Source organism: Oryctolagus cuniculus (assembly GCF_964237555.1).
Source record: "Oryctolagus cuniculus chromosome 17 unlocalized genomic scaffold, mOryCun1.1 SUPER_17_unloc_1, whole genome shotgun sequence".
Taxonomy (NCBI): Eukaryota; Metazoa; Chordata; class Mammalia; order Lagomorpha; family Leporidae; genus Oryctolagus; species Oryctolagus cuniculus.
In genome coordinates this window covers 518,551-531,766 of record NW_027208202.1, presented here as the reverse complement: position 1 = coordinate 531,766, position 13,216 = coordinate 518,551, and the positions used below count along the sequence as shown (strand labels likewise).

The 13,216-nt window shown below is 43.5% G+C and overlaps 1 long non-coding RNA gene and 1 pseudogene across 1 annotated transcript in view; both read left to right on the top strand.

Moving 5' to 3' along the window:
- The window catches only part of LOC103346318 (uncharacterized), an 80,874-nt gene that overhangs the window by 50,288 nt on the left and 17,370 nt on the right, over positions 1–13,216 (top strand). The window lies entirely within an intron of this gene.
- LOC127485909 (GDNF family receptor alpha-2 pseudogene) lies at positions 11,363–13,211 on the top strand (annotated as a pseudogene).

The window sequence follows — 13,216 nt, the reverse complement described above, 5'->3', positions numbered from 1 at the left end:
AAAGCTCATCTATTTGGTGCCTTTCCAATTTCTTGATGTAGGCACCTATTGATATAAACTTTCCTCTTAACACTGCTTTTGCTGCGTCCCATAAGTTTTGGTATGTTGTGCTGTTATCCTCATTTACTTCCAGAAAATTTTTGATTTCTCTTTTAATTTCTTCTATGACCCATTGTTCATTCAGGAGCATGTTGTTCAATCTCCATGTGTTTGCGTATGCTCTAGGGATTCCTGAGTTGCTAATTTCCAACTTCATTCCTTTATGGTCTGAGAAGCTGCATGGTATGATTCTAATTCTTTTGAATTTGCTGAGACTTGCTTTATGGCCTAGTATGTGGTCAATCCTAGAGAAGGTTCCATGTACTGCTGAGAAGAATGTAAAATCTTTGGCTGTAGGATTGAAAGTTCTGTATATATCTGTTAGATCCATGTGGGCTATAGTGTCGTTTAAATCTACTGTATCCTTGTTGATCTTCTGTCCTATTGATCTGTCTATTTCTGAGAGTGGAGTATTGAAGTCCCCCAGTACTATTGTATTGGGGTCTAAGTCTCCCTTTAAGTCCGTTAACAAATCTTTTAGATAAACTGGTGCCCTGTAGTTAGGTGCATATACAATGATAATTGTTATATCTTCCTGTTGAATTGATCCCTTAATCATTATGTAGTGTCCCTCTTTGTCTCTCTTAACGGTTTTTGTGGTAAAGTTTATGTTGTCCGATATTAAGATGGCTACGCCCGCTCTTTTTTCATTCTGTTGGCATGGTATATCTTTTACCAGCCTTTCACTTTCAGTCTGCATGGATCTTTGTTGGAAAGATGTGTTTCTTGTAAGCAGCAAATAGATGGGTTTTGTTCCTTAGCCCAATCAGCCAATCGGTGTCTTTTAACTGGACAGTTCAGGCCATTCACATTCAATGTGACTAGTGAAAAGTGGTAACTTTGCCCTGCCATTTGCCAAAGATAAGTTCTAATATATGCTTTGAATTCCCTGTGATCTTTTGCTGTGAGGTTTCCTTCCTTTATCTTCTTTCATATTGATGACCGTGTTTCTGTGTTTCTGTGTGTAATACATCTTTAAGCATCTGTTGCAGGGCTGGACGAGTGGTGACAAATTCTTTCAATTTCTGTTTGCTATGAAAAGTCTTTATTTCACCTTCATTCACAAATGATAGCTTTGCAGGATATAATATTCTGGGCTGGCAGTTGTTCTCTCTTAGTACCTGGGCTATATCTTGCCATTCCCTCCTAGATTGTAGAGTTTCTGATGAGAAGTCAGCTGGGAGTCTGATTGGAGATCCTCTGAGAGTAATCTGACGTTTCTCTCTTGCACATTTTAGGATCTTTTCTTTATGTTTCACTGTGGAGAGTTTAATTACAACGTGTCGTGGTGAGGATGTCTTTTGGTCGTGTTTATTAGGGGTTCTGTGAGCTTCCTGTACTAGGATTTCTCTGTCCTTCTCCAAACCTGGGAAATTTTCTGCTAATATCTCACTAAAAAGGCCTTCTAATCCTTTCTCCCTCTCCATGCCTTCAGGAACTCCTAGAACCCAAATGTTGGGTTTTTTAATAGTATCCTGAAGATTCTGGACAATATGTTTTAGATTTCTAATTTCCTCTTCTTTTCTTTGGTCTGACTGTATCCTTTCCTGTTCTCTGTCTTCTAAGTCCGATATTCTCTCTTCTGCTTCACCAATTCTGTTAGTAAGGCTCTCTATTGTGTTTTTCATTTGATCTATTGAATTCTTCACTTCAGTCACTATCACAGTTTCCTGTTGTACTAGTTGTTTCATTTCATTTTGATTCCTCCTTAATATTTCATTTTCATGAGAGAGATTTTCTATCTTGTCCATTAAGGATTTCTGTAGTTCAAGAATTTGTTTTTGAGAACTTCTTAATGTTGTTATCAATTTTTTGAGATCTGCTTCTTGCATTTCTTCTATGTCATCATCTTCATAATCTTGAATTGGGGTGTCTTTTTCATTTGAGGGCGTCATGGTGACTTCCTTGTTTTTATTACCTCGGTTTTTGCGTTTGTTATTTAGCATATTGGAGATATTTGGTTTCTTCACTGTGGTGCTTTTTCTTGTTATACTATGACTCTAGATTAAGTGGACTATCTATTTTTGATGGAGCCTTAGGGCTTGAGATGGGTGTGGCCTGAGAGCTCTGTTTGGTGTGCCAAAGGTGACACTCCCAGGTTAGGCATGGTAAATCTCTCTCTCTCTCTCTCTCTCTCTCTCTCTTTCTTTTTTTGATTCAAAAGGGAAGTAATTCTGCACAGCTGAACGAAGTTGGAGGTAGTTAGCAGGCAAATGATATACCCACAGGAGCCAGAGATTGGAAGCTCTTTCCCAAGGACCACACAGGGAATCTGTTCTGCCCTCAGAGTGGGCTCAAATTCTCCTTCAGTCTCCCACTGGGTTGCCAAAGTTACGGAATTGTAGCGTCTCTGGAGAGTGCTCACGTGAATTCCGTGAGTTCTCTCCCCCACCGTCTCTTTTTTCACAGTCTCAGTTCAGTAGCACCACAAATTTACTAGGTCCTAATCTCCTGTTAATTCGCCCCGCCCAGAGTTAGGTTTTTCTGCTAGGCTCAGGGCCGGTGCAGACCTGAGGTCACTCTGCTTATGACGTATGTCCAAGATGGCGCCTGCTCTTTGTCTTGATCGCCCTTGAGAGGTGAGCGGAGAGAGAGAAACCTGTGTCCGTACCAGTCACCTTTTTTTTCTCTCTCTCTCTCTCTCTTCCAGTTAGCCTGGTGAACTTCCCCCCCCGGGGGTCGTTCCCTCTAGTCTCCTCTCTCCGCTTGCCTGCCGGTATCTCAGGCTATTGAGGTTCGGCTCACCTCGCGTTCCAGTGCTGGTGTGTTGAGTCTGCCACTGGTATCCCGAACTGTGGGCTCCCACGCTCTCCACGCAGGTCCGCTGTGAATCACGCATTCCGGAAGAGTTTCTTCTGCTGTTTCCTCCCCTGCTCTTCCTTGGACCTGCAGTATCTCCACTTTTATTAAACTATCTCTCCCCGGACTATCAGTGTGCTCCCTTCCTATTCCGCCATCTTGCCTCCTCCCCATGGGGTGATATTCTTAAACACATTTACACTGTATAAACATATGTTCAAGTATATTTTGCACTTATAGTGTTTTAACTCTAGATTTTCAGTATGTGTTTGTTTGTTTGTTTGTTTGACAGGCAGAGTTAGACAGTGAGAGAGAGAGAGACAGAGTGAAAGGTCTTTCTTCCATTGGTTCAACCCCCCAAAATGGCTGCTATCACTGGTGCATTGTGCTGATCCAAAGCCAGGAGCCAGGTGCTTCCTCCTGGACTCCCATGTGGGTGCAGGGCCCAAGCACTTGGGCCATCCTCCACTGCCTTCCCTGGGCCACAGCAGAGAGCTGGACTGGAAGAGGAGCAACCTGGACAGAATCCGGTGCCCCTACTTGGACTAGAACCCAGGGTGCCAGCGCCACAGGTGGAGGATTAGCCTATTGAGCCATGGTGCCGGCCATCAGAATGTGTTCTGGTCCATTGCTTCAGCTTGCTTCTGTGTTGTCACTGTTACTGAATTATCTTCTCTATGTACAACCTTTGTATCCTCTCAAATTTGTTTTCTTTTAGGTATTTATTTATTTATTGGTAATTTTCTCTGTTAATAATATGTCTTTTTGTTTTATTCTGATCAACCTAACTAGATAGGATAGATGTTAATTATCTTTATTAGTTTCCACACAGGGTTTTTTACATTGATTTTTTTCCTACTTTTTTCAAATTCTATTGACTTTTTCACATCTCACAATGAAATTGGCTATGCACTGGCTCATGTGCAGATGTGGGACAGACAGGCATGTTTGCATGGGTTGTGTGGCTGAGCGGCACTGGTGCAGATTCTTCATGGCGATGCCATGCTCGCTGACAGACTGTGTGCTGCATGGTGCAGTGCTGTGGGGCATCCTTGCCTGTGTCTGAGATGAATTCTCAGCCTCCAGGGGATGACCCTGGGGCAGAGGCCTCAAAGCCAGCACTCTACAGGTCGTAAGGAGTCGCTGTGTGGGCATCTCAAGCGGTTCATTCTCCAGCCATAGGACAAGTGTCGCAGAGGCTCAAGGGCGCCCCCGACTTCCTGTCTCTGTTTTATACTCTGCAGTGCACAAGCCAGTGAAACACGAGCACTAGGGGGCGCCTTCACCCACAGGCGTGGGAGCCACCCAGGGCCAGGCTGCAGTCCTGCAGGGCTGATCTTGTTCTCTGTGCTGGGGGTGCTACTTGCAGGTCCACATCCTTGAATTTATCATTGAGACTGCAGTTTATTTCGACTGTCTGTGGAGCTACCATAGCCCTGGTACTTTATAAACCACAGAAATGGGCTCACAGCGGATGCACAAGTGGGTTCTCAGATGATGGGCCTGGCAAGTTGGGGTGCATCAGGGGTCTGGTGTCTGACATTCCCAGAATCTTCAAGTGGATAAATGAAAAGACGCACACTGGATCTGTTTTGTGAGGTTGCTGAACACACCTGGCCATCTCACAGCCTCACCTGGTGATAACCCCGTTCCCTCTTGACCACCGTAAGCTTTTAGTGCTCTGATCAGACTACAGCAGATGTTTATCTTCATGTTCTACCTGTTGTTTGGGGTTTAATTTGCTCTTTTTCTAGTTTCCTTAGGTGGAAATCAAGGTAATTGATTTGAGACAATTCTTATATGAGGGGGCTTCAAAAATTTCAGAGAAAATTCAATTCTCTCTTCAGTGTGTTTTTTTAAAGATTTATTTACTTATGTGAAAGAGTTACATGGAGAGAGAAGGAGAGGCAGAGAGAGAGAGAGAGAGAGAGGTCTTCTATTCACTGGTTCACTCCCCAATTGGCTGCAACAGCCGGAGCTGTGCCGATCAGAATTGAGAAGCCAGGAGCTTCTTCGGAGTCTCCCACATTGGTGCAGGGACCCAAGCACCTGGGCACAGCAGAGAGCTGGATGGGAAGTGGAGCAGTAGGGACTCAAACCGACACCCATATTGGGAGCTGGCACTGCAGGCTGCGGCTTTACCCGCTATGCGACAGCGCCAGCCCCAAGGTGTGCTTTTATAACGAACTTCTGAAAATCCCTTACAGACATTTACTGCTATTTTTCTTTAGTGTCTCTAAAGATACATTACACAGATGCTCTAATGTTGTATTTTCATTCAGCATTTATACCTTCTAGTGTCTTCATTAAGTCTTGGACTCAGTTTTACAGAAATGTGTCCTACTGAGTTGCTATGAACTTCAGTGTTTTCCTGATACTTCAGTGTGATAGTTCTTTTGGATTTTGTTTGTAGTCATAGAATATAATTTGTATACTATCATTTTGATATTATCCTGTAGTTAATATTTGTTTTATGGCCTACATCTATTTTGGTAAATCTATGGATACTTGAGAGTGATGGTTTCACCTGTGTATTCTTGGAGATTTTCTTCTGACTCATTCTGTTATTTGCTGAATAAAATGTACTGGGATAACAGATGATACTTGCAATTTTTTTCTTTTTAAATACTCTATCTTATTTTACAAGATGCATTTTGAAACTCTATTTGATGTAAAAATTTTAGGATTATTGCATTGTCTTGATTAATTGAACTGCTTGTAAATATGAAATGACATTTTTATTCCTCATGGTAGTTTTGGTTATTAAATACACCTTGCAAAAGCTCATATTCCTCAGTTTTGATTTGTCAAATGTTATTGTGGCAAATATTTTCCATTTTAAATGAATTTGTGTTTTTACATTTAATGTATATATATGATAGAGAGTATATAATTCATCTTATTTTCTCTGTACTGTCTAATCATTTGACTTTTTACTGATATTTTAGACCACTTCCTTTTAAAATGATTGTTTATGTAATTCAACTTATCTGTCATAATATTGCTTTCTTTTAATTCCATATTTTGTTACACCATTCTGCTTTATTTTAGATTACTATTTTATTTATTTTTATTTATGTGAAAGACAGTTACAGAGTCAGGTAGATACAGAGAGAGGGCTTTTACCTCCTGGTTCACTCCCCAAATGCTCACAACAGCCAGGACTCAGCTGATCTGAGACCAGGAGCCAGGAACTTCTTCTGGGTCTCCCACACAGGTGCAAGAGTCCAAGCACTTGGGCCATCTTCTACTGATTTCCCAGGCCATCAGCAGGGAGCTGGATCAGAAGTAAGCAGCTGGGACTTGAACTGATGACCAAATGGGATGCCAGTGCTGCAGGTTAGGGCTTTAACCCCCTGAGCCACACTGCCAACGCCAATTACTATTTTATGATTTAGTTATATTTCTATTTTAGGAGGAATTATTAATTAAAATCTTTTGTTTTGATACCTTAGTAGCTGCTTTACCAATATTAACATAGATTTCAACTTATAGCATTCTACCTGGAAGTAACACCATAGCACATTATATATAATAAAAACACAATATTTTCTCCTTGTCCTGTTACACCCTTCCTGCTAGTGTAAGATTATAATTCATTAAATTTAGCAGCAAAATTTCTGTTTTCCTTCAGATATTTTCTCTCTCCATTTTGGGGGCTTATATTAATCACTTGAAGTTTTATCATAGATCAGCACTGTCTCCAAGATGAACATATTTTTTATGATGTGTAATTTATGTTAATTTCCATCTAGTATAGTGACAATCACTGGCACTGTGATTTATATATTTGCAACTGTAGGTTATTAAAAATGTATATATTGACAACTATAGGTTATTAAAAAAATTTTCATGCTTCCACTTACCTGTTTCCAGACTGATTTTTGATGCAGTTCAGTTCTTTATAAACAGGTTCATCTTTTCCAGTCTTGTCTTATGATTTGTTATGTGGATCATAACCATGCTTAGCCCACGAGTAATCTCCTACTCCTAAGGCAAAAACATTTATTATTGCTCTCTTCACTGTTCTCTGACGAAGGAGTTTTCAGTCTGGCTGGTAGGAATGGATGATTAAGTGCAGCACTACATGGGCACTAAGCACAATTTCCTGTAATGTCCCACCCACAGTATTTGGGTGTTTTCTGATGAGCATGCACTGTAAATGACTTGGATTAGAATTCAAAGATGGCCCTCCACAGTTCCTGATTCTTCCTCATTCCTGCCTTTTCCTCCCCCATATTCTTCCCTGTGATTTGGGACTGCCTTTGTGTTCCGAGATGCTCAGCTTCATCACATCTGCTCAGGGAGTCAGGGAGACACTGCCTCAGCTCCTTCCCCTGTGGTCTAGAATCTCTCTAGAAGGAGCTGTGGAGTGTGTGAGGCCTACTTCATTTCTTTTCCATCTTTCAGGTTTTGTCTTCGTGTCTTGAGGCCCATTATTATGAACAATGTGTATAATGCAGTTTTTTTTATTATTTCATGTAGGACGATAAACAGCCCTTACTTAAACTTGGTCACAAGCAAAGTGCATTTGAGCTTCAGCATGTGTTACAGATTGGCTAGGATACTCTTCTCCCTTTTCTTAACTGCTTTGTGCCTATCCTTTATTTTTCAGTCTACTTATCCTACATTTAGGAAAATCTTTCCTGGGTCTGGTGTAGATTGAATTCTCTAATTCAACTCTAATTCATTCTCTAATACTTTTTTTTTTGGACAGGCAGAGTTAGATAGTGAGAGAGACAGAGAGAAAGGTCTTCCTTTCCATTGGTTCACCCTAACATGGCAGCTATGGCCGGTGCGCTGCACTAATCTGAAGCCAGAAGCCAGGTGCTTCCTCCTGGTCTGCCATGCGGATGTAGAGCCCAAGCACTTGGGCCATCCTCCACTGCCTTCCCTGGGCCACAGCAGAGAGCTGGACTGGAAGAGGAGCAACCAGGACTAGAACCTGGTCTGCCAGCACCGTAGGCGGAAGATTAGCCAAGTGAGCTGTGGTGCTGGCCTAATTCTCTAATTCTAATTCTAATTCAAATTCTAATTCTAATTCTAATTCTAATTATTTCTCTCATTAAACTCTGTTATCTTGATAAACTACCTAAATTTAGAATTGTAATTTTACTTTCATTTCTTCTCCACTAGACTCTAACCTGAATAAGAACAGTAATTTTGTCTATCAGAGGCTACAATATCTTACATAGTATGCATTCTCAATATATATTTGCATTCTTAATAAATAGTGTATAGTTAATGGGAAAGTTACCATATATTTATATAAAAGTATTCATTTATTTTTCTCTTACCTTCATACTGAACAAATATCACCTGGAAATGGAGAATGGGCAAAGCAGCATGAGACAATTCTGGAAAAGTGTATGTGAATATTTCAATAAAACTTAGAGAATTTTCATTGATTTCATGATGTCACAATGAAACCTACAAGCAGGATGATTTGAGGTTCTCTGATAGGCTAAATGAAGGATAAAATTGATATTCTAAAGTAAAAGAATATCTAAACAAAATAATAGTATGCACGTTACCATATAAGTTATACACTGATTACCGGAAGTAGCACAAAGGAATATGTTAAAGAGCAAAAATATGGTGACCAGCACCGCCACTCACTTGGCTAATCCTCCGCCTGTGGCACCGGCACCATGGGTTCTAGTGCCAGTTGGGGTGCTGGATTCTGTCCCGGTTGCTCCTCTTCCAGTCCAGCTCTCTGCTGTGGCCTGGGAAGGCAGTGGAGGATGGCCCAAGTGCTTGGGCCCTGCACCCACATGGGAGTCCAGGAGGAAGCACCTGGCTTCTGCCTTGGATTGGTGCATTTCGTGGCCATAGCGGCCATTTGGTGGGTGAACCAATGGAAAAGGAAGACCTTTTTCTTTGTCTCTCTCTCTCTCTCTCTCTCTCTGTCTAACTCTGCCTGTCAAAAATAAAGAAAGAGCAACAATATGGTGGAAGATATGAGGTAATTTGATGAACTTAAAGGTCTAACAGTCACTTTAAATTTGAGAAAATAATGAATTTAGGAAAATCAAGGAACATTTATGTCATTTACTATTAAAATCACTAATGAAATACATGAGCATCTAAATCTATATTTATAAAATATCAGTAACCATAGAGTTATTTTCAGTCCTCTAGACCACCAGAAAAGTTAAAACCTATATCAACTCAAAAGATAGATTTAGCATTGGGCTGGTGCTGTGGTGCAGTGGGTTAACACTCTGGCCTGAAGCGCCGGCCCCCCATATGGGCACCAGTTCAAGATCCAGCCTGCGGCACTGGCATCCCATATGGCCGCCGGTTCAAGTTCCAGCTGCTCCATTTCCGATCCAGCTCTCTGCTATGGCCTGGGAAAGCAGTAGAAGATGGCCCAAGTCCTTGGGCCCTTGCACCCACATCAGAGACTGGGAAGAAGCTCCTGGTTCCTGGCTTTGGATTGGTGCAGTTCTGGCTGTAGCAGCCATCTAGGGAATGAACCAGCGATGGAAGACCTCTCTCTCTCTCTCTCCCCTTCTCTCTCTCTCTCTCTCTGCCTCTCAACCTTCTGTGAAACTCTGACTTTCAAATAAATAAATAAATCTTTAAAAAAAAGATAGGTTTACTATATTGGTAAAAGGCAGTTCTCATGGGGGGTACATATGGAAGCAACCAAGAAACCTTAGCAAAATTTTTGGTTTGTTCATTCCACAATGAAAGATCGACTGTTTGTAAGTGCTAGGATTGTATTAAAATGGATAATTAAAAACTTAATGAAGATAATTCAAGGAAGGACAATCCATTTATCTGAAACATCATGAATGATTATATATCCAAGTGCTAGCAGTAAATTCAGAGATGAACAAATGCACAAAAGATATGCAGTGCTCAAAAATGATATTTCATTTCTATAAATAGACTTTATTATTGATAGGGACAATAATAATATGAAAAGCAGATATAAAAACCAGAACTTGGTAAAAAATATTATTTTACAATTACAAAAAAGAAAAGGGCATATATATTTTTTAAGATTTATTTTATTTACTTGAAAGAGTTAGAGAGAGAGGTAGATCCAGAGAGAGAGAGGGAGGTCTTCCATCCACTGGTTCACTTCCCAAATGACCGCCACAGCCAGAGCTGTGCTGCTCTGAAGCCAGGCACTTTATCCGGGTCTCCCACATGAGTGCAAGGGCCCAAAGACATGGGCCATCTTCTACTGCTCTCCAAGGCCATAGCAGAGAGCTGCATTGGAAGTGGAGCAGCTGGAACTTGAAACAGCACCCAAATGGGATGCCAGTGCTGCAGACCGGGGCTTTAACCCATTGCCCCATAGTGCTGGCCCCCATATGTATTTAAAATAAAGATCATGGCAATAATTAGGACATTTTTCAAGGAAACGTATTTATATCTAGAGATACTCTTTATTTTTCAAAATTTAGTTATTTATTTTGAAGGAGTTACAGAGGGAGAAGTAGAGAGAGAGAGAATTTATATCTGCTATTTACTCCCCAGATGGACACAATGGCCAGCACTGGCCACAGCCAAAGCCAGGAGTTGCTTCCAAGTCTCTCACAAGGGTGGCAGGGCCCAGAGAGCTGGGCCATCATCTGCTGCTTTCCCAGGCCAATTGCAGGAAGCTATATCAGGAGTGGAACACTTGGGTGATGAACTGGTGCCCATGTGGGATGCCAGTGCTTCAGTTTGCAGCTTTACTTGCTATGCCAAAACACTAGCTCCTAGAGATACTCTTTAAAATGTGATAATGGGAGGCACTGTTATGTAGAACTGAGGAATAAACAAAACATATATAGCCAGTAATGAGAACATTGTTCCATTAGACTATGCTGGTTCTGAGCAATGTGTGTAATTCAGTGGCTAGGAGAGAGTTAGTGTCAGTGGTCTCACAATTAAAATGTGAGCAAGATGTCCTGAGGTGCACAGTGGGAGGAGTGGCTGACAGAATATAGATGATGTACACATCTGTTGGAAATAAATTCAAAGATAAACCTAAAAATACAAAAGGGTTGCAGTTGTTAATATATATTGTTTATTGTAAGTAAAAACTCAATTTATAGGTGGAAGAATTGAGAAACTGACAACCAATTATGATGACCACTTGGTGAAAAGCCTCACTACATTTGCATCAAAATAAGGGAAAACAGAAATGAATGAAACATAAAGTGAAATTTTGCAGAATATCCAATGAATCTTGAAGGAAGCATACGTGTAAGCAGCACTGCATCACTGAGTTTGAAACAATAGGATAATTTGTGGGTTATCAGAACTAAAGAAATATTTAAAAATATATGACCTGGAATGTGAAAATGATAATACTGGACAAGATTTTAAAAGCTGTGTACATAAAATTGTTAACAAATAGAAATTTTCATTTCGTTGATATCATATTGTTGTAATTGGCTGCCCCTAGGATATTGATGATTCATACAAGTGATACTAGTAAATCAAAACAAAATAGAACAAAATGAAGGCAGCTGCCATCGCGGGGTGGGGTGGGGATGGGGAGGAGGAGGAGGGTGCAGAGGCTCGGGTGGTGGGTTTGCACCCCAGCAGGACGGGTCTTCAGGCTTGCCTCCTCTTCTCAGAGACAGGGGCAGACCTGGCAGTCAGCACCAAGAGCAACCAGTGCCTGGAGGAGGCCAAGGCCTGCGTCCTGAACGGCAACTGCAAGAAGCTGCGCTCCTCCTATATCTCCATCCTCAACCCAGGAGCTCGCCCTCGTAGTGCTGCAGCCATCACCAGTGCCACAAGGCCCTGCGCCAGGTCTTCGTGTGCCCAGCGAGTACACCTACGGCATGCTCCTCTGCTCCTGCTGAGACCAGGCGTGCACTGAGTGCCGCCGGCAGACCATCCTGACCAGCTGCTCTTACGAGGACAAGGAGCGCCCACCTGCTTGGACCTGCATGCCCTGAGCTGCACCGACCACCTGTGCCAGTCCAGGCTGGCCAACTTCCACGCCAACTGTCAAGCCTCCTCCCGGACACTCACCTGCTGCCCAGGGGACAGTTATCAAGTGTGTCTGGGCTCCTATACAGGCATAGTCGGCTAAGACACCCTACTAGGTGGACTCCAGCCCCACTGGTGTGGTGCAGCTGCTGCAGCAAGGGAATGTGGAGGAGGACTGTGAGAGGTTCCTGAGGGACTTCACCGAGAACCCGTGCCTCCAGAACGCCATCCAGGCCTTTGGCAACCGCACTGATGTGAGCGTGTCCCTGAAGGGCCCCCGTTCCTGGCCACGTAGGCCCCTCGGGTGGAGAAGACGCCTTCTCTGCTGGATGACTTGAGTGACAGCACTGGCCTGGGCACAAGTGCCATGACCTCCTGCCCTTCTGTCCAGGAGCAGGGGCAGAAGGCCAACAGCTCCAGAGTTGAGCCTGGGCTTCAGGGAGCTGATGACAGACATCATCCCAGGAAGCAGCAAGGTGATCAAACCCAACTCAGGCCTCAGCCGAGCCAGGCTGTCAGCTACCTTGGCCAAGCTCTCCCTCCTCATGCTTACCTGGGCCTTGTAGGCCCCACCCTGGGGAACTGTGTCCACAAGGCTTCTGGAAGCGCCTCTGACAAGAACTCCTGCCTGACACAGCAGACACAGAAACACACGAGACAACCACACACACCTTGCAAACAAAACAAAACAAGACAAAAGCGAGTCTTCTCCCACCTCATCTCTGAGCCTGTCTCCTCCCAGGTTTCTTCTCTGGAGAACTTTTTCTAAGCTGGACAGACAAGCAGGGGGGCAGCCTCCATCTTCTGCTGGAGTTTTCTCCTCTGGACCCCTTTGAAGCAAGAGACCAAGACCCCTGCTGCCAGGGGGACATGTGACTGTGCCTGCTGCAGGCTGAGGCAGGGCAGCCCCTGCTGGACACCTGCCAGGGGCAGCGGGCACCGGGAACCTGTGGGTCCCGTCTGCCCCTCCTCTTAGCTGCAGGAGTGTTGACTGCTTCTGTGCCCTCAGCAGGCCGGTGGGCCAGAGTCTGGCATGGGTGGGGGACCCCTGCAGAAGGGGTGATGTACCCTGAGCTCCCTGGGAGGCATGGATGGCAGAGCCCAGCCCAGCCCAGCCCAGCCCACCTGGGGCACCAGCTCCAGGGTGGAGGTGGGGGCTTCTGCCTCCTTGGTGGCAAGAGTTTTAGGGTCAGAGAGAAATGAGGCTTTGTTGGTGCTGGATGGGTGTATGTGGTCTCACTGGAGAGGGGCAGCAGGATCCGGCGGTGGGCGCATGTCTCCAGCAGTTGTCTGCATGCCCCCCTCCATCTCTGAGACCTAAGTCAGCTGTACATACGGTCTTTGCAAATGTGTGTATATGCATATCACATCT